General features: G+C 63.6%; 7 non-coding genes across 7 annotated transcripts; all 7 read left to right on the top strand.

Moving 5' to 3' along the window:
• Nucleotides 1-881: 881 nt before the first annotated feature.
• LOC142863834 (5S ribosomal RNA) lies at nt 882-1000 on the top strand. The gene has a single exon (XR_012914467.1). It is a non-coding gene; the product is annotated as a 5S ribosomal RNA (ribosomal RNA).
• Nucleotides 1001-4611: 3611 nt separating this feature from the next.
• Nucleotides 4612-4730, top strand: LOC142863833 (5S ribosomal RNA). Its single transcript, XR_012914466.1, has one exon. It is a non-coding gene; the product is annotated as a 5S ribosomal RNA (ribosomal RNA).
• A 3612-nt stretch (nt 4731-8342) lies between these two features.
• Nucleotides 8343-8461, top strand: LOC142863831 (5S ribosomal RNA). Its single transcript, XR_012914464.1, has one exon. It is a non-coding gene; the product is annotated as a 5S ribosomal RNA (ribosomal RNA).
• A 3611-nt stretch (nt 8462-12072) lies between these two features.
• Nucleotides 12073-12191, top strand: LOC142863830 (5S ribosomal RNA). The gene has a single exon (XR_012914463.1). It is a non-coding gene; the product is annotated as a 5S ribosomal RNA (ribosomal RNA).
• A 3612-nt stretch (nt 12192-15803) lies between these two features.
• LOC142863829 (5S ribosomal RNA) lies at nt 15804-15922 on the top strand. The gene has a single exon (XR_012914462.1). It is a non-coding gene; the product is annotated as a 5S ribosomal RNA (ribosomal RNA).
• Nucleotides 15923-19533: 3611 nt separating this feature from the next.
• LOC142863828 (5S ribosomal RNA) lies at nt 19534-19652 on the top strand. The gene has a single exon (XR_012914461.1). It is a non-coding gene; the product is annotated as a 5S ribosomal RNA (ribosomal RNA).
• Nucleotides 19653-23261: 3609 nt separating this feature from the next.
• On the top strand, nt 23262-23380 carry LOC142863827 (5S ribosomal RNA). The gene has a single exon (XR_012914460.1). It is a non-coding gene; the product is annotated as a 5S ribosomal RNA (ribosomal RNA).
• Nucleotides 23381-24698: the final 1318 nt, after the last annotated feature.

Here is a 24698-nt window from a genome sequence, read left to right as displayed (position 1 = left end):
TTCAGTTGCCACCCTCACAGATGGTTTAGGAAACTCTTTCCGGTGCACTCATTAGTGAAATGACCTCAATGAAGCTGGAATCCAATATCTAATCGCCGATTTTTAGGGAGTCCACACGCCAGGGTGGTCGGGGTCCAATGCAGCCCCGGCCAGGCCCAGGCCCCTTGGACTGGGCCACAGGAGGACACAGAGGAGGGTCCCGGCCCCCACGGTAGCGGTGCCCGCAGGTCTCCAAGGGCTTGGGCGTTTTCCAGAGGGAGGAGATGGAGGGGATTGATTTCTTCAGAGCCCCCCAAAGCACCCCACCCCACCCCACCACACCCATGGGACACATCCCGAGAGACGCCCCTACACTCGCTCCCCTCCCCCATGCGCTGTGCCCCAGCCCTGACCCGGGGGAATAGGCGGCAGCCCACGCACAGGGCGGGGGGGCGCAGCTGAAAGGGGTTGTGGGGGAGGGCGGCCCCTGGCTGGGGTCAAAGGGCAAGCGCCCCGCGCGTGCGCAGTCAGTGGCCGCCTCGGAGGCGGCGGCGGCTGCGGCGGCGACGGGCTGGGGGTGGGCAGCGGGTAGGTGAAGGAGGCCAGGCCAGGAGAGGATGGGGGCTGGAAGGTCTCCACCTTGGCGAGTACAGCCGTGGAGGAGCATCTTGTGTGAGTGTGAGTGAGTGTGAGTGTGTGTGTGTGTATAGAGAGACAGCCCCCCACCCCGCCCCGCCCCGCCCGTCACCCCCGTCCCTGGGAGCCCGCCGGACCCGGCTGGCTGGCGAACTCAACAGGCCCGACCCGACCCGACCCGGCGGCGCGGGGCCTGGGGCGGGAGGAGGCGGCGGGGAAGCGCAGAGAGGCTCGGCTTCTTGAGCGGGGCAGGGGCGCCCTCCGCCGTCTAGGGCCACACCACCCTGAACGCCCCCGATCTCCTCTGGTCTCGGAAGCTAAGCAGGGTCGGGCCTGGTTGGTACTTGGATGGGAGACCGCCTGGGAATACCGGGTGCCGTAGGCTTTTTTTTTTTTTTTTTGCCTCTTGTTCTGTCCCCTTTCTGGGAGCGCGGCGGCGGTCCGGGGGATCACCCCCACCCTCAGCGCCCGTCGCGGTGCCTGGCGCCCCAGCCCGCACCGTGGGGCCTCCTCTTGTCCCGAGCCGTGACACCGCCGCCACGCGGCAGCATGCGTGGCATCTGGACTGTCAGGTGTCAGACCAAAGGTCTGGTCTGTGGGAACCGACACGCTGGAGGAAACCTTGAGAGGCTGAGAGGGGAGGGAGTTCCAGGAGAATTCCAGGACGTCATTTTGAGCGAGTATGTGACCAGAACTCTCGTCCCGTTGCTTTTGGGGTTCTACACGTAGGAATCTTCGGTGGTGGCACTGGATGTTGGGGGATCCGGAGTCACACGCAGACCTGCTCCACAGGCCTCATTTTACTTTTCTTTTCGGATTCATTTTCTGAAAAGGTGTCTCTTATCTCTATGATTACATTTTCTTTTCTCTCTCTTTCCGAGCAGATCATGGGAGTCCACGTATTGAGGTGACATGTATTGCCCGTGCCCCCCTCCTCCCCGTTTTCTGATTTCATTTATTTCTCATTTTCTCCCAGCGTATGGTGGGGGTACCAATGTTAAGGTCAGCTGCATCGCCCTGTCCCAGCCTCCCCCCTCGGGTCAGAGCTTCAAGTGCGCCCATGCCCCGGTTGGTGCGCACCCACCCCATTCCTAATGGATGTGCACGCCCATCCCCTCCCCCCGCCCGCCCGACACCCACCCGATGAAGGCGATTCCTCTGTGTCCACTTAGGTGTCCATCGGTCCCTACCAATCTGCTGGCGAGCGCGCGCACGTGGCGCTCTTGTGTCCGTTCTTGGGACACTTGGCTTACTGGAACGGGTTCCAGCTCTGGCCGGGAGAACACGAGAGGTGCCCTCTCACCACTGCTCCTCATAGCCAAATAGCACTCCGTGGTGTCCACGCGCCACATTTTATTAGTGCACTCCTGGATGGATGGGCACTCGGGTCGCTTCCACATCTTTGCGATTGTGAATTGTGCCCTAACTGTAACCCTAACCCTTACCCAGCCCGTCTCCTGTGCCCCTGCCTGACGCACTCCCCCCCCCCCCCCCGGCCAGGCCCGTCACTGTCCTGGGCCCCTGCCTGACCGGCTCCTTCCCGTCCGGCCTGTCACCATCCTCTGCCCCTGCCTGACACCCTCCTCCCCGCCCGGGCCATCACTTCAACCCCTGCCTGACTCGCTCCTCCCCATCTGGCCCGTCACCGTCCTCAGCCCCTGCCTGAACGGCTCCTTCCTACCCGGCCCGGCCCGTCCTCGGCCCCTGCCTGACATGCTCCTCCTTGCCCGTCACCGTCCTCGGCCCCTGCATGACCGGCTCCCCCGTCCCCTGGGCCTTCCAAGGGCTTGGTGTGGACGCTGCTTCCAGGAAGCCCTCCAGGAACCCGGCAGCAGGGTGGCCGCAGCAGTCTCGAGCAGCCGTCACTAAGTTGCGTGCGGGGGACGTGCCCCCGCTGTGCTGTGGGGGCCCAGCCTGGTGTCTTCCCTGAGGCCCTGCGGCTGCCGCTCCCCGCAAGGGGAGAGCCGCGGAGGTGGGGACCGCCTCCTCATGGGGACGTACACCCAGCTCTCCACGTCGGATTCCGCGGGCTCTCTGTCCTGCCCGAAGGCCCAGCTGGCCTGCGGGTCCTTAGAGTGGCAAAAACATCCGAAAACTGAGATTGAGGGTCCGGTGGGTGTCTGCCCTTTTGTGCTGGGTACCCCAGGGAGGCCCGGGGGCTGGCTGGACAACGTGGTCTGCTGGGCGGGGGGTTTGGATGAGCAACTGATGCCCTTTGCACTTTGGGTAGCAAGAGTCTGAGGTGTCTCTGAGCCCTGAGCCATGTCGGGCGGGGGTGGGGGGTGGGGGGGGAGGAGGAGGAGGAGGAGGAGGTGGGAAGGGCCGGGGCCTGCAGTCCTGTTCCCGGGGTGGCACGGCAAGTGGCTTCTTCCACAGGCTGCTTGGCCTGGGCTCCCTGCACCTGGGCCTTTGGAGGACTGGCCCTGTGCTTGCCAACACTTGCTGCAGGGACCCAGAGCTGGGAGGTTGCATCTCTCAGCCCTGGGTCGGGCAGAGCCCCAGCGGGCCATGCCCACAACCTCTCTCAGCACGGGTCCCCCAGAAGGCTCCTTTGGGACCAGGATTCTCTTGCGGTGACTCTTTAAGGTCTGGCCCCTGGATGGAGGGGCACCAGGAGTAGAGGAGCAGGAAGGGGAAGGGGGTGGCCATGCGAGGGGACACTTTGAGGCCAAGTCCCAGCTTCAGCCTGATCCTCCTGGGAACCCCGGGGTGTACATCACACCTCCTGGTTGTCCCGCTCTGAGACAAGGAGCCGGGCTTCGCATTCCCACAGCAGCCGGTCGTGGGCTGAGGACACCTGGGGCGTTGGGAACTCCCTGGCTTCTCCTTGGTTTAACATCTGGAGCTGCTTGTGAATTGTGCCGCCACACACACCCGAGTGCAGGTGTCTTCCGCACAGACTGCGGGCCTCGCTCTTCTGAATGCCGCTAGCTCGCCACCCACCCACGGGTGAACCTGGTCAGGGTACTTTCTCTCAGGGGCAGACTCTGATCCGGGCGGGCTACCGGTGTCTCTGTTTGCTCGTTTCTTTCTTCCATTTCGGGAAAGTCTTCCTTGCTGGGTGTGGAAATCTCCTATGCCTTCCCTCGCCTATTCTGTCAGCTTTAAAATTCTCTTTCAGTTGCCACCCTCACAGATGGTTTAGGAAACTCTTTCCGGTGCACTCATTAGTGAAATGACCTCAATGAAGCTGGAATCCAATATCTAATCGCCGATTTTTAGGGAGTCCACACGCCAGGGTGGTCGGGGTCCAATGCAGCCCCGGCCAGGCCCAGGCCCCTTGGACTGGGCCACAGGAGGACACAGAGGAGGGTCCCGGCCCCCACGGTAGCGGTGCCCGCAGGTCTCCAAGGGCTTGGGCGTTTTCCAGAGGGAGGAGATGGAGGGGATTGATTTCTTCAGAGCCCCCCAAAGCACCCCACCCCACCCCACCACACCCATGGGACACATCCCGAGAGACGCCCCTACACTCGCTCCCCTCCCCCATGCGCTGTGCCCCAGCCCTGACCCGGGGGAATAGGCGGCAGCCCACGCACAGGGCGGGGGGCGCAGCTGAAAGGGGTTGTGGGGGAGGGCGGCCCCTGGCTGGGGTCAAAGGGCAAGCGCCCCGCGCGTGCGCAGTCAGTGGCCGCCTCGGAGGCGGTGGCGGCTGCGGCGGCGACGGGCTGGGGGTGGGCAGCGGGTAGGTGAAGGAGGCCAGGCCAGGAGAGGATGGGGGCTGGAAGGTCTCCACCTTGGCGAGTACAGCCGTGGAGGAGCATCTTGTGTGAGTGTGAGTGAGTGTGAGTGTGTGTGTGTGTATAGAGAGACAGCCCCCCACCCTGGCCCGCCCCGCCCGTCACCCCCGTCCCTGGGAGCCCGCCGGACCCGGCTGGCTGGCGAACTCAACAGGCCCGACCCGACCCGACCCGGCGGCGCGGGGCCTGGGGCGGGAGGAGGCGGCGGGGAAGCGCAGAGAGGCTCGGCTTCTTGAGCGGGGCAGGGGCGCCCTCCGCCGTCTAGGGCCACACCACCCTGAACGCCCCCGATCTCCTCTGGTCTCGGAAGCTAAGCAGGGTCGGGCCTGGTTGGTACTTGGATGGGAGACCGCCTGGGAATACCGGGTGCCGTAGGCTTTTTTTTTTTTTTTTTGCCTCTTGTTCTGTCCCCTTTCTGGGAGCGCGGAGGCGGTCCGGGGGATCACCCCCACCCTCAGCGCCCGTCGCGGTGCCTGGCGCCCCAGCCCGCACCGTGGGGCCTCCTCTTGTCCCGAGCCGTGACACCGCCGCCACGCGGCAGCATGCGTGGCATCTGGACTGTCAGGTGTCAGACCAAAGGTCTGGTCTGTGGGAACCGACACGCTGGAGGAAACCTTGAGAGGCCGAGAGGGGAGGGAGTTCCAGGAGAATTCCAGGACGTCATTTTGAGCGAGTATGTGACCAGAACTCTCGTCCCGTTGCTTTTGGGGTTCTACACGTAGGAATCTTCGGTGGTGGCACTGGATGTTGGGGGATCCGGAGTCACACGCAGACCTGCTCCACAGGCCTCATTTTACTTTTCTTTTCGGATTCATTTTCTGAAAAGGTGTCTCTTATCTCTATGATTACATTTTCTTTTCTCTCTCTTTCCGAGCAGATCATGGGAGTCCACGTATTGAGGTGACATGTATTGCCCGTGCCCCCCTCCTCCCTGTTTTCTGATTTCATTTATTTCTCATTTTCTCCCAGCGTATGGTGGGGGTACCAATGTTAAGGTCAGCTGCATCGCCCTGTCCCAGCCTCCCCCCTCGGGTCAGAGCTTCAAGTGCGCCCATGCCCCGGTTGGTGCGCACCCACCCCATTCCTAATGGATGTGCACGCCCATCCCCTCCCCCCGCCCGCCCGACACCCACCCGATGAAGGCGATTCCTCTGTGTCCACTTAGGTGTCCATCGGTCCCTACCAATCTGCTGGCGAGCGCGCGCACGTGGCGCTCTTGTGTCCGTTCTTGGGACACTTGGCTTACTGGAACGGGTTCCAGCTCTGGCCGGGAGAACACGAGAGGTGCCCTCTCACCACTGCTCCTCATAGCCAAATAGCACTCCGTGGTGTCCACGCGCCACATTTTATTAGTGCACTCCTGGATGGATGGGCACTCGGGTCGCTTCCACATCTTTGCGATTGTGAATTGTGCCCTAACTGTAACCCTAACCCTTACCCAGCCCGTCTCCTGTGCCCCTGCCTGACGCACTCCCCCCCCCCCCCCCCGGCCAGGCCCGTCACTGTCCTGGGCCCCTGCCTGACCGGCTCCTTCCCGTCCGGCCTGTCACCATCCTCTGCCCCTGCCTGACACCCTCCTCCCCGCCCGGGCCATCACTTCAACCCCTGCCTGACTCGCTCCTCCCCATCTGGCCCGTCACCGTCCTCAGCCCCTGCCTGAACGGCTCCTTCCTACCCGGCCCGGCCCGTCCTCGGCCCCTGCCTGACATGCTCCTCCTTGCCCGTCACCGTCCTCGGCCCCTGCATGACCGGCTCCCCCGTCCCCTGGGCCTTCCAAGGGCTTGGTGTGGACGCTGCTTCCAGGAAGCCCTCCAGGAACCCGGCAGCAGGGTGGCCGCAGCAGTCTCGAGCAGCCGTCACTAAGTTGCGTGCGGGGGACGTGCCCCCGCTGTGCTGTGGGGGCCCAGCCTGGTGTCTTCCCTGAGGCCCTGCGGCTGCCGCTCCCCGCAAGGGGAGAGCCGCGGAGGTGGGGACTGCCTCCTCATGGGGACGTACACCCAGCTCTCCACGTCGGATTCCGCGGGCTCTCTGTCCTGCCCGAAGGCCCAGCTGGCCTGCGGGTCCTTAGAGTGGCAAAAACATCCGAAAACTGAGATTGAGGGTCCGGTGGGTGTCTGCCCTTTTGTGCTGGGTACCCCAGGGAGGCCCGGGGGCTGGCTGGACAACGTGGTCTGCTGGGCGGGGGGTTTGGATGAGCAACTGATGCCCTTTGCACTTTGGGTAGCAAGAGTCTGAGGTGTCTCTGAGCCCTGAGCCATGTCGGGCGGGGGTGGGGGGTGGGGGGGGAGGAGGAGGAGGAGGAGGAGGTGGGAAGGGCCGGGGCCTGCAGTCCTGTTCCCGGGGTGGCACGGCAAGTGGCTTCTTCCACAGGCTGCTTGGCCTGGGCTCCCTGCACCTGGGCCTTTGGAGGACTGGCCCTGTGCTTGCCAACACTTGCTGCAGGGACCCAGAGCTGGGAGGTTGCATCTCTCAGCCCTGGGTCGGGCAGAGCCCCAGCGGGCCATGCCCACAACCTCTCTCAGCACGGGTCCCCCAGAAGGCTCCTTTGGGACCAGGATTCTCTTGCGGTGACTCTTTAAGGTCTGGCCCCTGGATGGAGGGGCACCAGGAGTAGAGGAGCAGGAAGGGGAAGGGGGTGGCCATGCGAGGGGACACTTTGAGGCCAAGTCCCAGCTTCAGCCTGATCCTCCTGGGAACCCCGGGGTGTACATCACACCTCCTGGTTGTCCCGCTCTGAGACAAGGAGCCGGGCTTCGCATTCCCACAGCAGCCGGTCGTGGGCTGAGGACACCTGGGGCGTTGGGAACTCCCTGGCTTCTCCTTGGTTTAACATCTGGAGCTGCTTGTGAATTGTGCCGCCACACACACCCGAGTGCAGGTGTCTTCCGCACAGACTGCGGGCCTCGCTCTTCTGAATGCCGCTAGCTCGCCACCCACCCACGGGTGAACCTGGTCAGGGTACTTTCTCTCAGGGGCAGACTCTGATCCGGGCGGGCTACCGGTGTCTCTGTTTGCTCGTTTCTTTCTTCCATTTCGGGAAAGTCTTCCTTGCTGGGTGTGGAAATCTCCTATGCCTTCCCTCGCCTATTCTGTCAGCTTTAAAATTCTCTTTCAGTTGCCACCCTCACAGATGGTTTAGGAAACTCTTTCCGGTGCACTCATTAGTGAAATGACCTCAATGAAGCTGGAATCCAATATCTAATCGCCGATTTTTAGGGAGTCCACACGCCAGGGTGGTCGGGGTCCAATGCAGCCCCGGCCAGGCCCAGGCCCCTTGGACTGGGCCACAGGAGGACACAGAGGAGGGTCCCGGCCCCCACGGTAGCGGTGCCCGCAGGTCTCCAAGGGCTTGGGCGTTTTCCAGAGGGAGGAGATGGAGGGGATTGATTTCTTCAGAGCCCCCCAAAGCACCCCACCCCACCCCACCACACCCATGGGACACATCCCGAGAGACGCCCCTACACTCGCTCCCCTCCCCCATGCGCTGTGCCCCAGCCCTGACCCGGGGGAATAGGCGGCAGCCCACGCACAGGGCGGGGGGCGCAGCTGAAAGGGGTTGTGGGGGAGGGCGGCCCCTGGCTGGGGTCAAAGGGCAAGCGCCCCGCGCGTGCGCAGTCAGTGGCCGCCTCGGAGGCGGTGGCGGCTGCGGCGGCGACGGGCTGGGGGTGGGCAGCGGGTAGGTGAAGGAGGCCAGGCCAGGAGAGGATGGGGGCTGGAAGGTCTCCACCTTGGCGAGTACAGCCGTGGAGGAGCATCTTGTGTGAGTGTGAGTGAGTGTGAGTGTGTGTGTGTGTATAGAGAGACAGCCCCCCACCCTGGCCCGCCCCGCCCGTCACCCCCGTCCCTGGGAGCCCGCCGGACCCGGCTGGCTGGCGAACTCAACAGGCCCGACCCGACCCGACCCGGCGGCGCGGGGCCTGGGGCGGGAGGAGGCGGCGGGGAAGCGCAGAGAGGCTCGGCTTCTTGAGCGGGGCAGGGGCGCCCTCCGCCGTCTAGGGCCACACCACCCTGAACGCCCCCGATCTCCTCTGGTCTCGGAAGCTAAGCAGGGTCGGGCCTGGTTGGTACTTGGATGGGAGACCGCCTGGGAATACCGGGTGCCGTAGGCTTTTTTTTTTTTTTTTTGCCTCTTGTTCTGTCCCCTTTCTGGGAGCGCGGAGGCGGTCCGGGGGATCACCCCCACCCTCAGCGCCCGTCGCGGTGCCTGGCGCCCCAGCCCGCACCGTGGGGCCTCCTCTTGTCCCGAGCCGTGACACCGCCGCCACGCGGCAGCATGCGTGGCATCTGGACTGTCAGGTGTCAGACCAAAGGTCTGGTCTGTGGGAACCGACACGCTGGAGGAAACCTTGAGAGGCCGAGAGGGGAGGGAGTTCCAGGAGAATTCCAGGACGTCATTTTGAGCGAGTATGTGACCAGAACTCTCGTCCCGTTGCTTTTGGGGTTCTACACGTAGGAATCTTCGGTGGTGGCACTGGATGTTGGGGGATCCGGAGTCACACGCAGACCTGCTCCACAGGCCTCATTTTACTTTTCTTTTCGGATTCATTTTCTGAAAAGGTGTCTCTTATCTCTATGATTACATTTTCTTTTCTCTCTCTTTCCGAGCAGATCATGGGAGTCCACGTATTGAGGTGACATGTATTGCCCGTGCCCCCCTCCTCCCTGTTTTCTGATTTCATTTATTTCTCATTTTCTCCCAGCGTATGGTGGGGGTACCAATGTTAAGGTCAGCTGCATCGCCCTGTCCCAGCCTCCCCCCTCGGGTCAGAGCTTCAAGTGCGCCCATGCCCCGGTTGGTGCGCACCCACCCCATTCCTAATGGATGTGCACGCCCATCCCCTCCCCCCGCCCGCCCGACACCCACCCGATGAAGGCGATTCCTCTGTGTCCACTTAGGTGTCCATCGGTCCCTACCAATCTGCTGGCGAGCGCGCGCACGTGGCGCTCTTGTGTCCGTTCTTGGGACACTTGGCTTACTGGAACGGGTTCCAGCTCTGGCCGGGAGAACACGAGAGGTGCCCTCTCACCACTGCTCCTCATAGCCAAATAGCACTCCGTGGTGTCCACGCGCCACATTTTATTAGTGCACTCCTGGATGGATGGGCACTCGGGTCGCTTCCACATCTTTGCGATTGTGAATTGTGCCCTAACTGTAACCCTAACCCTTACCCAGCCCGTCTCCTGTGCCCCTGCCTGACGCACTCCCCCCCCCCCCCCCGGCCAGGCCCGTCACTGTCCTGGGCCCCTGCCTGACCGGCTCCTTCCCGTCCGGCCTGTCACCATCCTCTGCCCCTGCCTGACACCCTCCTCCCCGCCCGGGCCATCACTTCAACCCCTGCCTGACTCGCTCCTCCCCATCTGGCCCGTCACCGTCCTCAGCCCCTGCCTGAACGGCTCCTTCCTACCCGGCCCGGCCCGTCCTCGGCCCCTGCCTGACATGCTCCTCCTTGCCCGTCACCGTCCTCGGCCCCTGCATGACCGGCTCCCCCGTCCCCTGGGCCTTCCAAGGGCTTGGTGTGGACGCTGCTTCCAGGAAGCCCTCCAGGAACCCGGCAGCAGGGTGGCCGCAGCAGTCTCGAGCAGCCGTCACTAAGTTGCGTGCGGGGGACGTGCCCCCGCTGTGCTGTGGGGGCCCAGCCTGGTGTCTTCCCTGAGGCCCTGCGGCTGCCGCTCCCCGCAAGGGGAGAGCCGCGGAGGTGGGGACTGCCTCCTCATGGGGACGTACACCCAGCTCTCCACGTCGGATTCCGCGGGCTCTCTGTCCTGCCCGAAGGCCCAGCTGGCCTGCGGGTCCTTAGAGTGGCAAAAACATCCGAAAACTGAGATTGAGGGTCCGGTGGGTGTCTGCCCTTTTGTGCTGGGTACCCCAGGGAGGCCCGGGGGCTGGCTGGACAACGTGGTCTGCTGGGCGGGGGGTTTGGATGAGCAACTGATGCCCTTTGCACTTTGGGTAGCAAGAGTCTGAGGTGTCTCTGAGCCCTGAGCCATGTCGGGCGGGGGTGGGGGGTGGGGGGGGAGGAGGAGGAGGAGGAGGAGGTGGGAAGGGCCGGGGCCTGCAGTCCTGTTCCCGGGGTGGCACGGCAAGTGGCTTCTTCCACAGGCTGCTTGGCCTGGGCTCCCTGCACCTGGGCCTTTGGAGGACTGGCCCTGTGCTTGCCAACACTTGCTGCAGGGACCCAGAGCTGGGAGGTTGCATCTCTCAGCCCTGGGTCGGGCAGAGCCCCAGCGGGCCATGCCCACAACCTCTCTCAGCACGGGTCCCCCAGAAGGCTCCTTTGGGACCAGGATTCTCTTGCGGTGACTCTTTAAGGTCTGGCCCCTGGATGGAGGGGCACCAGGAGTAGAGGAGCAGGAAGGGGAAGGGGGTGGCCATGCGAGGGGACACTTTGAGGCCAAGTCCCAGCTTCAGCCTGATCCTCCTGGGAACCCCGGGGTGTACATCACACCTCCTGGTTGTCCCGCTCTGAGACAAGGAGCCGGGCTTCGCATTCCCACAGCAGCCGGTCGTGGGCTGAGGACACCTGGGGCGTTGGGAACTCCCTGGCTTCTCCTTGGTTTAACATCTGGAGCTGCTTGTGAATTGTGCCGCCACACACACCCGAGTGCAGGTGTCTTCCGCACAGACTGCGGGCCTCGCTCTTCTGAATGCCGCTAGCTCGCCACCCACCCACGGGTGAACCTGGTCAGGGTACTTTCTCTCAGGGGCAGACTCTGATCCGGGCGGGCTACCGGTGTCTCTGTTTGCTCGTTTCTTTCTTCCATTTCGGGAAAGTCTTCCTTGCTGGGTGTGGAAATCTCCTATGCCTTCCCTCGCCTATTCTGTCAGCTTTAAAATTCTCTTTCAGTTGCCACCCTCACAGATGGTTTAGGAAACTCTTTCCGGTGCACTCATTAGTGAAATGACCTCAATGAAGCTGGAATCCAATATCTAATCGCCGATTTTTAGGGAGTCCACACGCCAGGGTGGTCGGGGTCCAATGCAGCCCCGGCCAGGCCCAGGCCCCTTGGACTGGGCCACAGGAGGACACAGAGGAGGGTCCCGGCCCCCACGGTAGCGGTGCCCGCAGGTCTCCAAGGGCTTGGGCGTTTTCCAGAGGGAGGAGATGGAGGGGATTGATTTCTTCAGAGCCCCCCAAAGCACCCCACCCCACCCCACCACACCCATGGGACACATCCCGAGAGACGCCCCTACACTCGCTCCCCTCCCCCATGCGCTGTGCCCCAGCCCTGACCCGGGGGAATAGGCGGCAGCCCACGCACAGGGCGGGGGGCGCAGCTGAAAGGGGTTGTGGGGGAGGGCGGCCCCTGGCTGGGGTCAAAGGGCAAGCGCCCCGCGCGTGCGCAGTCAGTGGCCGCCTCGGAGGCGGTGGCGGCTGCGGCGGCGACGGGCTGGGGGTGGGCAGCGGGTAGGTGAAGGAGGCCAGGCCAGGAGAGGATGGGGGCTGGAAGGTCTCCACCTTGGCGAGTACAGCCGTGGAGGAGCATCTTGTGTGAGTGTGAGTGAGTGTGAGTGTGTGTGTGTGTATAGAGAGACAGCCCCCCACCCTGGCCCGCCCCGCCCGTCACCCCCGTCCCTGGGAGCCCGCCGGACCCGGCTGGCTGGCGAACTCAACAGGCCCGACCCGACCCGACCCGGCGGCGCGGGGCCTGGGGCGGGAGGAGGCGGCGGGGAAGCGCAGAGAGGCTCGGCTTCTTGAGCGGGGCAGGGGCGCCCTCCGCCGTCTAGGGCCACACCACCCTGAACGCCCCCGATCTCCTCTGGTCTCGGAAGCTAAGCAGGGTCGGGCCTGGTTGGTACTTGGATGGGAGACCGCCTGGGAATACCGGGTGCCGTAGGCTTTTTTTTTTTTTTTTTGCCTCTTGTTCTGTCCCCTTTCTGGGAGCGCGGAGGCGGTCCGGGGGATCACCCCCACCCTCAGCGCCCGTCGCGGTGCCTGGCGCCCCAGCCCGCACCGTGGGGCCTCCTCTTGTCCCGAGCCGTGACACCGCCGCCACGCGGCAGCATGCGTGGCATCTGGACTGTCAGGTGTCAGACCAAAGGTCTGGTCTGTGGGAACCGACACGCTGGAGGAAACCTTGAGAGGCCGAGAGGGGAGGGAGTTCCAGGAGAATTCCAGGACGTCATTTTGAGCGAGTATGTGACCAGAACTCTCGTCCCGTTGCTTTTGGGGTTCTACACGTAGGAATCTTCGGTGGTGGCACTGGATGTTGGGGGATCCGGAGTCACACGCAGACCTGCTCCACAGGCCTCATTTTACTTTTCTTTTCGGATTCATTTTCTGAAAAGGTGTCTCTTATCTCTATGATTACATTTTCTTTTCTCTCTCTTTCCGAGCAGATCATGGGAGTCCACGTATTGAGGTGACATGTATTGCCCGTGCCCCCCTCCTCCCTGTTTTCTGATTTCATTTATTTCTCATTTTCTCCCAGCGTATGGTGGGGGTACCAATGTTAAGGTCAGCTGCATCGCCCTGTCCCAGCCTCCCCCCTCGGGTCAGAGCTTCAAGTGCGCCCATGCCCCGGTTGGTGCGCACCCACCCCATTCCTAATGGATGTGCACGCCCATCCCCTCCCCCCGCCCGCCCGACACCCACCCGATGAAGGCGATTCCTCTGTGTCCACTTAGGTGTCCATCGGTCCCTACCAATCTGCTGGCGAGCGCGCGCACGTGGCGCTCTTGTGTCCGTTCTTGGGACACTTGGCTTACTGGAACGGGTTCCAGCTCTGGCCGGGAGAACACGAGAGGTGCCCTCTCACCACTGCTCCTCATAGCCAAATAGCACTCCGTGGTGTCCACGCGCCACATTTTATTAGTGCACTCCTGGATGGATGGGCACTCGGGTCGCTTCCACATCTTTGCGATTGTGAATTGTGCCCTAACTGTAACCCTAACCCTTACCCAGCCCGTCTCCTGTGCCCCTGCCTGACGCACTCCCCCCCCCCCCCCCGGCCAGGCCCGTCACTGTCCTGGGCCCCTGCCTGACCGGCTCCTTCCCGTCCGGCCTGTCACCATCCTCTGCCCCTGCCTGACACCCTCCTCCCCGCCCGGGCCATCACTTCAACCCCTGCCTGACTCGCTCCTCCCCATCTGGCCCGTCACCGTCCTCAGCCCCTGCCTGAACGGCTCCTTCCTACCCGGCCCGGCCCGTCCTCGGCCCCTGCCTGACATGCTCCTCCTTGCCCGTCACCGTCCTCGGCCCCTGCATGACCGGCTCCCCCGTCCCCTGGGCCTTCCAAGGGCTTGGTGTGGACGCTGCTTCCAGGAAGCCCTCCAGGAACCCGGCAGCAGGGTGGCCGCAGCAGTCTCGAGCAGCCGTCACTAAGTTGCGTGCGGGGGACGTGCCCCCGCTGTGCTGTGGGGGCCCAGCCTGGTGTCTTCCCTGAGGCCCTGCGGCTGCCGCTCCCCGCAAGGGGAGAGCCGCGGAGGTGGGGACTGCCTCCTCATGGGGACGTACACCCAGCTCTCCACGTCGGATTCCGCGGGCTCTCTGTCCTGCCCGAAGGCCCAGCTGGCCTGCGGGTCCTTAGAGTGGCAAAAACATCCGAAAACTGAGATTGAGGGTCCGGTGGGTGTCTGCCCTTTTGTGCTGGGTACCCCAGGGAGGCCCGGGGGCTGGCTGGACAACGTGGTCTGCTGGGCGGGGGGTTTGGATGAGCAACTGATGCCCTTTGCACTTTGGGTAGCAAGAGTCTGAGGTGTCTCTGAGCCCTGAGCCATGTCGGGCGGGGGTGGGGGGTGGGGGGGGAGGAGGAGGAGGAGGAGGAGGTGGGAAGGGCCGGGGCCTGCAGTCCTGTTCCCGGGGTGGCACGGCAAGTGGCTTCTTCCACAGGCTGCTTGGCCTGGGCTCCCTGCACCTGGGCCTTTGGAGGACTGGCCCTGTGCTTGCCAACACTTGCTGCAGGGACCCAGAGCTGGGAGGTTGCATCTCTCAGCCCTGGGTCGGGCAGAGCCCCAGCGGGCCATGCCCACAACCTCTCTCAGCACGGGTCCCCCAGAAGGCTCCTTTGGGACCAGGATTCTCTTGCGGTGACTCTTTAAGGTCTGGCCCCTGGATGGAGGGGCACCAGGAGTAGAGGAGCAGGAAGGGGAAGGGGGTGGCCATGCGAGGGGACACTTTGAGGCCAAGTCCCAGCTTCAGCCTGATCCTCCTGGGAACCCCGGGGTGTACATCACACCTCCTGGTTGTCCCGCTCTGAGACAAGGAGCCGGGCTTCGCATTCCCACAGCAGCCGGTCGTGGGCTGAGGACACCTGGGGCGTTGGGAACTCCCTGGCTTCTCCTTGGTTTAACATCTGGAGCTGCTTGTGAATTGTGCCGCCACACACACCCGAGTGCAGGTGTCTTCCGCACAGACTGCGGGCCTCGCTCTTCTGAATGCCGCTAGCTCGCCAACCACCCACGGGTGAACCTGGTCAGGGTACTTTCTCTCAGGGGCAGACTCTGATCCGGGCGGGCTACCGGTGTCTCTGTTTGCTCGTTTCTTTCTTCCATTTCGGGAAAGTCTTCCTTGCTGGGTGTGGAAATCTCCTATGCCTTCCCTCGCCTATTCTGTCAGCTTTAAAATTCTCTTTCAGTTGCCACCCTCACAGATGGTTTAGGAAACTCTTTCCGGTGCACTCATTAGTGAAATGACCTCAATGAAGCTGGAATCCAATATCTAATCGCCGATTTTTAGGGAGTCCACACGCCAGGGTGGTCGGGGTCCAATGCAGCCCCGGCCAGGCCCAGGCCCCTTGGACTGGGCCACAGGAGGACACAGAGGAGGGTCCCGGCCCCCACGGTAGCGGTGCCCGCAGGTCTCCAAGGGCTTGGGCGTTTTCCAGAGGGAGGAGATGGAGGGGATTGATTTCTTCAGAGCCCCCCAAAGCACCCCACCCCACCCCACCACACCCATGGGACACATCCCGAGAGACGCCCCTACACTCGCTCCCCTCCCCCATGCGCTGTGCCCCAGCCCTGACCCGGGGGAATAGGCGGCAGCCCACGCACAGGGCGGGGGGGCGCAGCTGAAAGGGGTTGTGGGGGAGGGCGGCCCCTGGCTGGGGTCAAAGGGCAAGCGCCCCGCGCGTGCGCAGTCAGTGGCCGCCTCGGAGGCGGCGGCGGCTGCGGCGGCGACGGGCTGGGGGTGGGCAGCGGGTAGGTGAAGGAGGCCAGGCCAGGAGAGGATGGGGGCTGGAAGGTCTCCACCTTGGCGAGTACAGCCGTGGAGGAGCATCTTGTGTGAGTGTGAGTGAGTGTGAGTGTGTGTGTGTGTATAGAGAGACAGCCCCCCACCCCGCCCCGCCTCGCCCGTCACCCCTGTCCCTGGGAGCCCGCCGGACCCGGCTGGCTGGCGAACTCAACAGGCCCGACCCGACCCGACCCGGCGGCGCGGGGCCTGGGGCGGGAGGAGGCGGCGGGGAAGCGCAGAGAGGCTCGGCTTCTTGAGCGGGGCAGGGGCGCCCTCCGCCGTCTAGGGCCACACCACCCTGAACGCCCCCGATCTCCTCTGGTCTCGGAAGCTAAGCAGGGTCGGGCCTGGTTGGTACTTGGATGGGAGACCGCCTGGGAATACCGGGTGCCGTAGGCTTTTTTTTTTTTTTTTTTTGCCTCTTGTTCTGTCCCCTTTCTGGGAGCGCGGCGGCGGTCCGGGGGATCACCCCCACCCTCAGCGCCCGTCGCGGTGCCTGGCGCCCCAGCCCGCACCGTGGGGCCTCCTCTTGTCCCGAGCCGTGACACCGCCGCCACGCGGCAGCATGCGTGGCATCTGGACTGTCAGGTGTCAGACCAAAGGTCTGGTCTGTGGGAACCGACACGCTGGAGGAAACCTTGAGAGGCCGAGAGGGGAGGGAGTTCCAGGAGAATTCCAGGACGTCATTTTGAGCGAGTATGTGACCAGAACTCTCGTCCCGTTGCTTTTGGGGTTCTACACGTAGGAATCTTCGGTGGTGGCACTGGATGTTGGGGGATCCGGAGTCACACGCAGACCTGCTCCACAGGCCTCATTTTACTTTTCTTTTCGGATTCATTTTCTGAAAAGGTGTCTCTTATCTCTATGATTACATTTTCTTTTCTCTCTCTTTCCGAGCAGATCATGGGAGTCCACGTATTGAGGTGACATGTATTGCCCGTGCCCCCCTCCTCCCCGTTTTCTGATTTCATTTATTTCTCATTTTCTCCCAGCGTATGGTGGGGGTACCAATGTTAAGGTCAGCTGCATCGCCCTGTCCCAGCCTCCCCCCTCGGGTCAGAGCTTCAAGTGCGCCCATGCCCCGGTTGGTGCGCACCCACCCCATTCCTAATGGATGTGCACGCCCATCCCCTCCCCCCGCCCGCCCGACACCCACCCGATGAAGGCGATTCCTCTGTGTCCACTTAGGTGTCCATCGGTCCCTACCAATCTGCTGGCGAGCGCGCGCACGTGGCGCTCTTGTGTCCGTTCTTGGGACACTTGGCTTACTGGAACGGGTTCCAGCTCTGGCCGGGAGAACACGAGAGGTGCCCTCTCACCACTGCTCCTCATAGCCAAATAGCACTCCGTGGTGTCCACGCGCCACATTTTATTAGTGCACTCCTGGATGGATGGGCACTCGGGTCGCTTCCACATCTTTGCGATTGTGAATTGTGCCCTAACTGTAACCCTAACCCTTACCCAGCCCGTCTCCTGTGCCCCTGCCTGACGCACTCCCCCCCCCCCCCGGCCAGGCCCGTCACTGTCCTGGGCCCCTGCCTGACCGGCTCCTTCCCGTCCGGCCTGTCACCATCCTCTGCCCCTGCCTGACACCCTCCTCCCCGCCCGGGCCATCACTTCAACCCCTGCCTGACTCGCTCCTCCCCATCTGGCCCGTCACCGTCCTCAGCCCCTGCCTGAACGGCTCCTTCCTACCCGGCCCGGCCCGTCCTCGGCCCCTGCCTGACATGCTCCTCCTTGCCCGTCACCGTCCTCGGCCCCTGCATGACCGGCTCCCCCGTCCCCTGGGCCTTCCAAGGGCTTGGTGTGGACGCTGCTTCCAGGAAGCCCTCCAGGAACCCGGCAGCAGGGTGGCCGCAGCAGTCTCGAGCAGCCGTCACTAAGTTGCGTGCGGGGGACGTGCCCCCGCTGTGCTGTGGGGGCCCAGCCTGGTGTCTTCCCTGAGGCCCTGCGGCTGCCGCTCCCCGCAAGGGGAGAGCCGCGGAGGTGGGGACCGCCTCCTCATGGGGACGTACACCCAGCTCTCCACGTCGGATTCCGCGGGCTCTCTGTCCTGCCCGAAGGCCCAGCTGGCCTGCGGGTCCTTAGAGTGGCAAAAACATCCGAAAACTGAGATTGAGGGTCCGGTGGGTGTCTGCCCTTTTGTGCTGGGTACCCCAGGGAGGCCCGGGGGCTGGCTGGACAACGTGGTCTGCTGGGCGGGGGGTTTGGATGAGCAACTGATGCCCTTTGCACTTTGGGTAGCAAGAGTCTGAGGTGTCTCTGAGCCCTGAGCCATGTCGGGCGGGGGTGGGGGGTGGGGGGGGAGGAGGAGGAGGAGGAGGAGGTGGGAAGGGCCGGGGCCTGCAGTCCTGTTCCCGGGGTGGCACGGCAAGTGGCTTCTTCCACAGGCTGCTTGGCCTGGGCTCCCTGCACCTGGGCCTTTGGAGGACTGGCCCTGTGCTTGCCAACACTTGCTGCAGGGACCCAGAGCTGGGAGGTTGCATCTCTCAGCCCTGGGTCGGGCAGAGCCCCAGCGGGCCATGCCCACAACCTCTCTCAGCACGGGTCCCCCAGAAGGCTCCTTTGGGACCAGGATTCTCTTGCGGTGACTCTTTAAGGTCTGGCCCCTGGATGGAGGGGCACCAGGAGTAGAGGAGCAGGAAGGGGAAGGGGGTGGCCATGCGAGGGGACACTTTGAGGCCAAGTCCCAGCTTCAGCCTGATCCTCCTGGGAACCCCGGGGTGTACATCACACCTCCTGGTTGTCCCGCTCTGAGACAAGGAGCCGGGCTTCGCATTCCCACAGCAGCCGGTCGTGGGCTGAGGACACCTGGGGCGTTGGGAACTCCCTGGCTTCTCCTTGGTTTAACATCTGGAGCTGCTTGTGAATTGTGCCGCCACACACACCCGAGTGCAGGTGTCTTCCGCACAGACTGCGGGCCTCGCTCTTCTGAATGCCGCTAGCTCGCCACCCACCCACGGGTGAACCTGGTCAGGGTACTTTCTCTCAGGGGCAGACTCTGATCCGGGCGGGCTACCGGTGTCTCTGTTTGCTCGTTTCTTTCTTCCATTTCGGGAAAGTCTTCCTTGCTGGGTGTGGAAATCTCCTATGCCTTCCCTCGCCTATTCTGTCAGCTTTAAAATTCTCTTTCAGTTGCCACCCTCACAGATGGTTTAGGAAACTCTTTCCGGTGCACTCATTAGTGAAATGACCTCAATGAAGCTGGAATCCAATATCTAATCGCCGATTTTTAGGGAGTCCACACGCCAGGGTGGTCGGGGTCCAATGCAGCCCCGGCCAGGCCCAGGCCCCTTGGACTGGGCCACAGGAGGACACAGAGGAGGGTCCCGGCCCCCACGGTAGCGGTGCCCGCAGGTCTCCAAGGGCTTGGGCGTTTTCCAGAGGGAGGAGATGGAGGGGATTGATTTCTTCAGAGCCCCCCAAAGCACCCCACCCCACCCCACCACACCCATGGGACACATCCCGAGAGACGCCCCTACACTCGCTCCCCTCCCCCATGCGCTGTGCCCCAGCCCTGACCCGGGGGAATAGGCGGCAGCCCACGCACAGGGCGGGGGGCGCAGCTGAAAGGGGTTGTGGGGGAGGGCGGCCCCTGGCTGGGGTCAAAGGGCAAGCGCCCCGCGCGTGCGCAGTCAGTGGCCGCCTCGGAGGCGGTGGCGGCTGCGGCGGCGACGGGCTGGGGGTGGGCAGCGGGTAGGTGAAGGAGGCCAGGCCAGGAGAGGATGGGGGCTGGAAGGTCTCCACCTTGGCGAGTACAGCCGTGGAGGAGCATCTTGTGTGAGTGTGAGTGAGTGTGAGTGTGTGTGTGTGTATAGAGAGACAGCCCCCCACCCTGGCCCGCCCCGCCCGTCACCCCCGTCCCTGGGAGCCCGCCGGACCCGGCTGGCTGGCGAACTCAACAGGCCCGACCCGACCCGACCCGGCGGCGCGGGGCCTGGGGCGGGAGGAGGCGGCGGGGAAGCGCAGAGAGGCTCGGCTTCTTGAGCGGGGCAGGGGCGCCCTCCGCCGTCTAGGGCCACACCACCCTGAACGCCCCCGATCTCCTCTGGTCTCGGAAGCTAAGCAGGGTCGGGCCTGGTTGGTACTTGGATGGGAGACCGCCTGGGAATACCGGGTGCCGTAGGCTTTTTTTTTTTTTTTTGCCTCTTGTTCTGTCCCCTTTCTGGGAGCGCGGAGGCGGTCCGGGGGATCACCCCCACCCTCAGCGCCCGTCGCGGTGCCTGGCGCCCCAGCCCGCACCGTGGGGCCTCCTCTTGTCCCGAGCCGTGACACCGCCGCCACGCGGCAGCATGCGTGGCATCTGGACTGTCAGGTGTCAGACCAAAGGTCTGGTCTGTGGGAACCGACACGCTGGAGGAAACCTTGAGAGGCCGAGAGGGGAGGGAGTTCCAGGAGAATTCCAGGACGTCATTTTGAGCGAGTATGTGACCAGAACTCTCGTCCCGTTGCTTTTGGGGTTCTACACGTAGGAATCTTCGGTGGTGGCACTGGATGTTGGGGGATCCGGAGTCACACGCAGACCTGCTCCACAGGCCTCATTTTACTTTTCTTTTCGGATTCATTTTCTGAAAAGGTGTCTCTTATCTCTATGATTACATTTTCTTTTCTCTCTCTTTCCGAGCAGATCATGGGAGTCCACGTATTGAGGTGACATGTATTGCCCGTGCCCCCCTCCTCCCTGTTTTCTGATTTCATTTATTTCTCATTTTCTCCCAGCGTATGGTGGGGGTACCAATGTTAAGGTCAGCTGCATCGCCCTGTCCCAGCCTCCCCCCTCGGGTCAGAGCTTCAAGTGCGCCCATGCCCCGGTTGGTGCGCACCCACCCCATTCCTAATGGATGTGCACGCCCATCCCCTCCCCCCGCCCGCCCGACACCCACCCGATGAAGGCGATTCCTCTGTGTCCACTTAGGTGTCCATCGGTCCCTACCAATCTGCTGGCGAGCGCGCGCACGTGGCGCTCTTGTGTCCGTTCTTGGGACACTTGGCTTACTGGAACGGGTTCCAGCTCTGGCCGGGAGAACACGAGAGGTGCCCTCTCACCACTGCTTCTCATAGCCAAATAGCACTCCGTGGTGTCCACGCGCCACATTTTATTAGTGCACTCCTGGATGGATGGGCACTCGGGTCGCTTCCACATCTTTGCGATTGTGAATTGTGCCCTAACTGTAACCCTAACCCTTACCCAGCCCGTCTCCTGTGCCCCTGCCTGACGCACTCCCCCCCCCCCCCCGGCCAGGCCCGTCACTGTCCTGGGCCCCTGCCTGACCGGCTCCTTCCCGTCCGGCCTGTCACCATCCTCTGCCCCTGCCTGACACCCTCCTCCCCGCCCGGGCCATCACTTCAACCCCTGCCTGACTCGCTCCTCCCCATCTGGCCCGTCACCGTCCTCAGCCCCTGCCTGAACGGCTCCTTCCTACCCGGCCCGGCCCGTCCTCGGCCCCTGCCTGACATGCTCCTCCTTGCCCGTCACCGTCCTCGGCCCCTGCATGACCGGCTCCCCCGTCCCCTGGGCCTTCCAAGGGCTTGGTGTGGACGCTGCTTCCAGGAAGCCCTCCAGGAACCCGGCAGCAGGGTGGCCGCAGCAGTCTCGAGCAGCCGTCACTAAGTTGCGTGCGGGGGACGTGCCCCCGCTGTGCTGTGGGGGCCCAGCCTGGTGTCTTCCCTGAGGCCCTGCGGCTGCCGCTCCCCGCAAGGGGAGAGCCGCGGAGGTGGGGACCGCCTCCTCATGGGGACGTACACCCAGCTCTCCACGTCGGATTCCGCGGGCTCTCTGTCCTGCCCGAAGGCCCAGCTGGCCTGCGGGTCCTTAGAGTGGCAAAAACATCCGAAAACTGAGATTGAGGGTCCGGTGGGTGTCTGCCCTTTTGTGCTGGGTACCCCAGGGAGGCCCGGGGGCTGGCTGGACAACGTGGTCTGCTGGGCGGGGGGTTTGGATGAGCAACTGATGCCCTTTGCACTTTGGGTAGCAAGAGTCTGAGGTGTCTCTGAGCCCTGAGCCATGTCGGGCGGGGGTGGGGGGTGGGGGGGGAGGAGGAGGAGGAGGAGGAGGTGGGAAGGGCCGGGGCCTGCAGTCCTGTTCCCGGGGTGGCACGGCAAGTGGCTTCTTCCACAGGCTGCTTGGCCTGGGCTCCCTGCACCTGGGCCTTTGGAGGACTGGCCCTGTGCTTGCCAACACTTGCTGCAGGGACCCAGAGCTGGGAGGTTGCATCTCTCAGCCCTGGGTCGGGCAGAGCCCCAGCGGGCCATGCCCACAACCTCTCTCAGCACGGGTCCCCCAGAAGGCTCCTTTGGGACCAGGATTCTCTTGCGGTGACTCTTTAAGGTCTGGCCCCTGGATGGAGGGGCACCAGGAGTAGAGGAGCAGGAAGGGGAAGGGGGTGGCCATGCGAGGGGACACTTTGAGGCCAAGTCCCAGCTTCAGCCTGATCCTCCTGGGAACCCCGGGGTGTACATCACACCTCCTGGTTGTCCCGCTCTGAGACAAGGAGCCGGGCTTCGCATTCCCACAGCAGCCGGTCGTGGGCTGAGGACACCTGGGGCGTTGGGAACTCCCTGGCTTCTCCTTGGTTTAACATCTGGAGCTGCTTGTGAATTGTGCCGCCACACACACCCGAGTGCAGGTGTCTTCCGCACAGACTGCGGGCCTCGCTCTTCTGAATGCCGCTAGCTCGCCACCCACCCACGGGTGAACCTGGTCAGGGTACTTTCTCTCAGGGGCAGACTCTGATCCGGGCGGGCTACCGGTGTCTCTGTTTGCTCGTTTCTTTCTTCCATTTCGGGAAAGTCTTCCTTGCTGGGTGTGGAAATCTCCTATGCCTTCCCTCGCCTATTCTGTCAGCTTTAAAATTCTCTTTCAGTTGCCACCCTCACAGATGGTTTAGGAAACTCTTTCCGGTGCACTCATTAGTGAAATGACCTCAATGAAGCTGGAATCCAATATCTAATCGCCGATTTTTAGGGAGTCCACACGCCAGGGTGGTCGGGGTCCAATGCAGCCCCGGCCAGGCCCAGGCCCCTTGGACTGGGCCACAGGAGGACACAGAGGAGGGTCCCGGCCCCCACGGTAGCGGTGCCCGCAGGTCTCCAAGGGCTTGGGCGTTTTCCAGAGGGAGGAGATGGAGGGGATTGATTTCTTCAGAGCCCCCCAAAGCACCCCACCCCACCCCACCACACCCATGGGACACATCCCGAGAGACGCCCCTACACTCGCTCCCCTCCCCCATGCGCTGTGCCCCAGCCCTGACCCGGGGGAATAGGCGGCAGCCCACGCACAGGGCGGGGGGCGCAGCTGAAAGGGGTTGTGGGGGAGGGCGGCCCCTGGCTGGGGTCAAAGGGCAAGCGCCCCGCGCGTGCGCAGTCAGTGGCCGCCTCGGAGGCGGTGGCGGCTGCGGCGGCGACGGGCTGGGGGTGGGCAGCGGGTAGGTGAAGGAGGCCAGGCCAGGAGAGGATGGGGGCTGGAAGGTCTCCACCTTGGCGAGTACAGCCGTGGAGGAGCATCTTGTGTGAGTGTGAGTGAGTGTGAGTGTGTGTGTGTGTATAGAGAGACAGCCCCCCACCCTGGCCCGCCCCGCCCGTCACCCCCGTCCCTGGGAGCCCGCCGGACCCGGCTGGCTGGCGAACTCAACAGGCCCGACCCGACCCGACCCGGCGGCGCGGGGCCTGGGGCGGGAGGAGGCGGCGGGGAAGCGCAGAGAGGCTCGGCTTCTTGAGCGGGGCAGGGGCGCCCTCCGCCGTCTAGGGCCACACCACCCTGAACGCCCCCGATCTCCTCTGGTCTCGGAAGCTAAGCAGGGTCGGGCCTGGTTGGTACTTGGATGGGAGACCGCCTGGGAATACCGGGTGCCGTAGGCTTTTTTTTTTTTTTTTGCCTCTTGTTCTGTCCCCTTTCTGGGAGCGCGGAGGCGGTCCGGGGGATCACCCCCACCCTCAGCGCCCGTCGCGGTGCCTGGCGCCCCAGCCCGCACCGTGGGGCCTCCTCTTGTCCCGAGCCGTGACACCGCCGCCACGCGGCAGCATGCGTGGCATCTGGACTGTCAGGTGTCAGACCAAAGGTCTGGTCTGTGGGAACCGACACGCTGGAGGAAACCTTGAGAGGCCGAGAGGGGAGGGAGTTCCAGGAGAATTCCAGGACGTCATTTTGAGCGAGTATGTGACCAGAACTCTCGTCCCGTTGCTTTTGGGGTTCTACACGTAGGAATCTTCGGTGGTGGCACTGGATGTTGGGGGATCCGGAGTCACACGCAGACCTGCTCCACAGGCCTCATTTTACTTTTCTTTTCGGATTCATTTTCTGAAAAGGTGTCTCTTATCTCTATGATTACATTTTCTTTTCTCTCTCTTTCCGAGCAGATCATGGGAGTCCACGTATTGAGGTGACATGTATTGCCCGTGCCCCCCTCCTCCCTGTTTTCTGATTTCATTTATTTCTCATTTTCTCCCAGCGTATGGTGGGGGTACCAATGTTAAGGTCAGCTGCATCGCCCTGTCCCAGCCTCCCCCCTCGGGTCAGAGCTTCAAGTGCGCCCATGCCCCGGTTGGTGCGCACCCACCCCATTCCTAATGGATGTGCACGCCCATCCCCTCCCCCCGCCCGCCCGACACCCACCCGATGAAGGCGATTCCTCTGTGTCCACTTAGGTGTCCATCGGTCCCTACCAATCTGCTGGCGAGCGCGCGCACGTGGCGCTCTTGTGTCCGTTCTTGGGACACTTGGCTTACTGGAACGGGTTCCAGCTCTGGCCGGGAGAACACGAGAGGTGCCCTCTCACCACTGCTTCTCATAGCCAAATAGCACTCCGTGGTGTCCACGCGCCACATTTTATTAGTGCACTCCTGGATGGATGGGCACTCGGGTCGCTTCCACATCTTTGCGATTGTGAATTGTGCCCTAACTGTAACCCTAACCCTTACCCAGCCCGTCTCCTGTGCCCCTGCCTGACGCACTCCCCCCCCCCCCCCGGCCAGGCCCGTCACTGTCCTGGGCCCCTGCCTGACCGGCTCCTTCCCGTCCGGCCTGTCACCATCCTCTGCCCCTGCCTGACACCCTCCTCCCCGCCCGGGCCATCACTTCAACCCCTGCCTGACTCGCTCCTCCCCATCTGGCCCGTCACCGTCCTCAGCCCCTGCCTGAACGGCTCCTTCCTACCCGGCCCGGCCCGTCCTCGGCCCC

Source organism: Microcebus murinus, chromosome 22 (assembly GCF_040939455.1).
Source record: "Microcebus murinus isolate Inina chromosome 22, M.murinus_Inina_mat1.0, whole genome shotgun sequence".
Taxonomy (NCBI): Eukaryota; Metazoa; Chordata; class Mammalia; order Primates; family Cheirogaleidae; genus Microcebus; species Microcebus murinus.
This window is presented reverse-complemented; position numbering and strand designations above follow the sequence as displayed.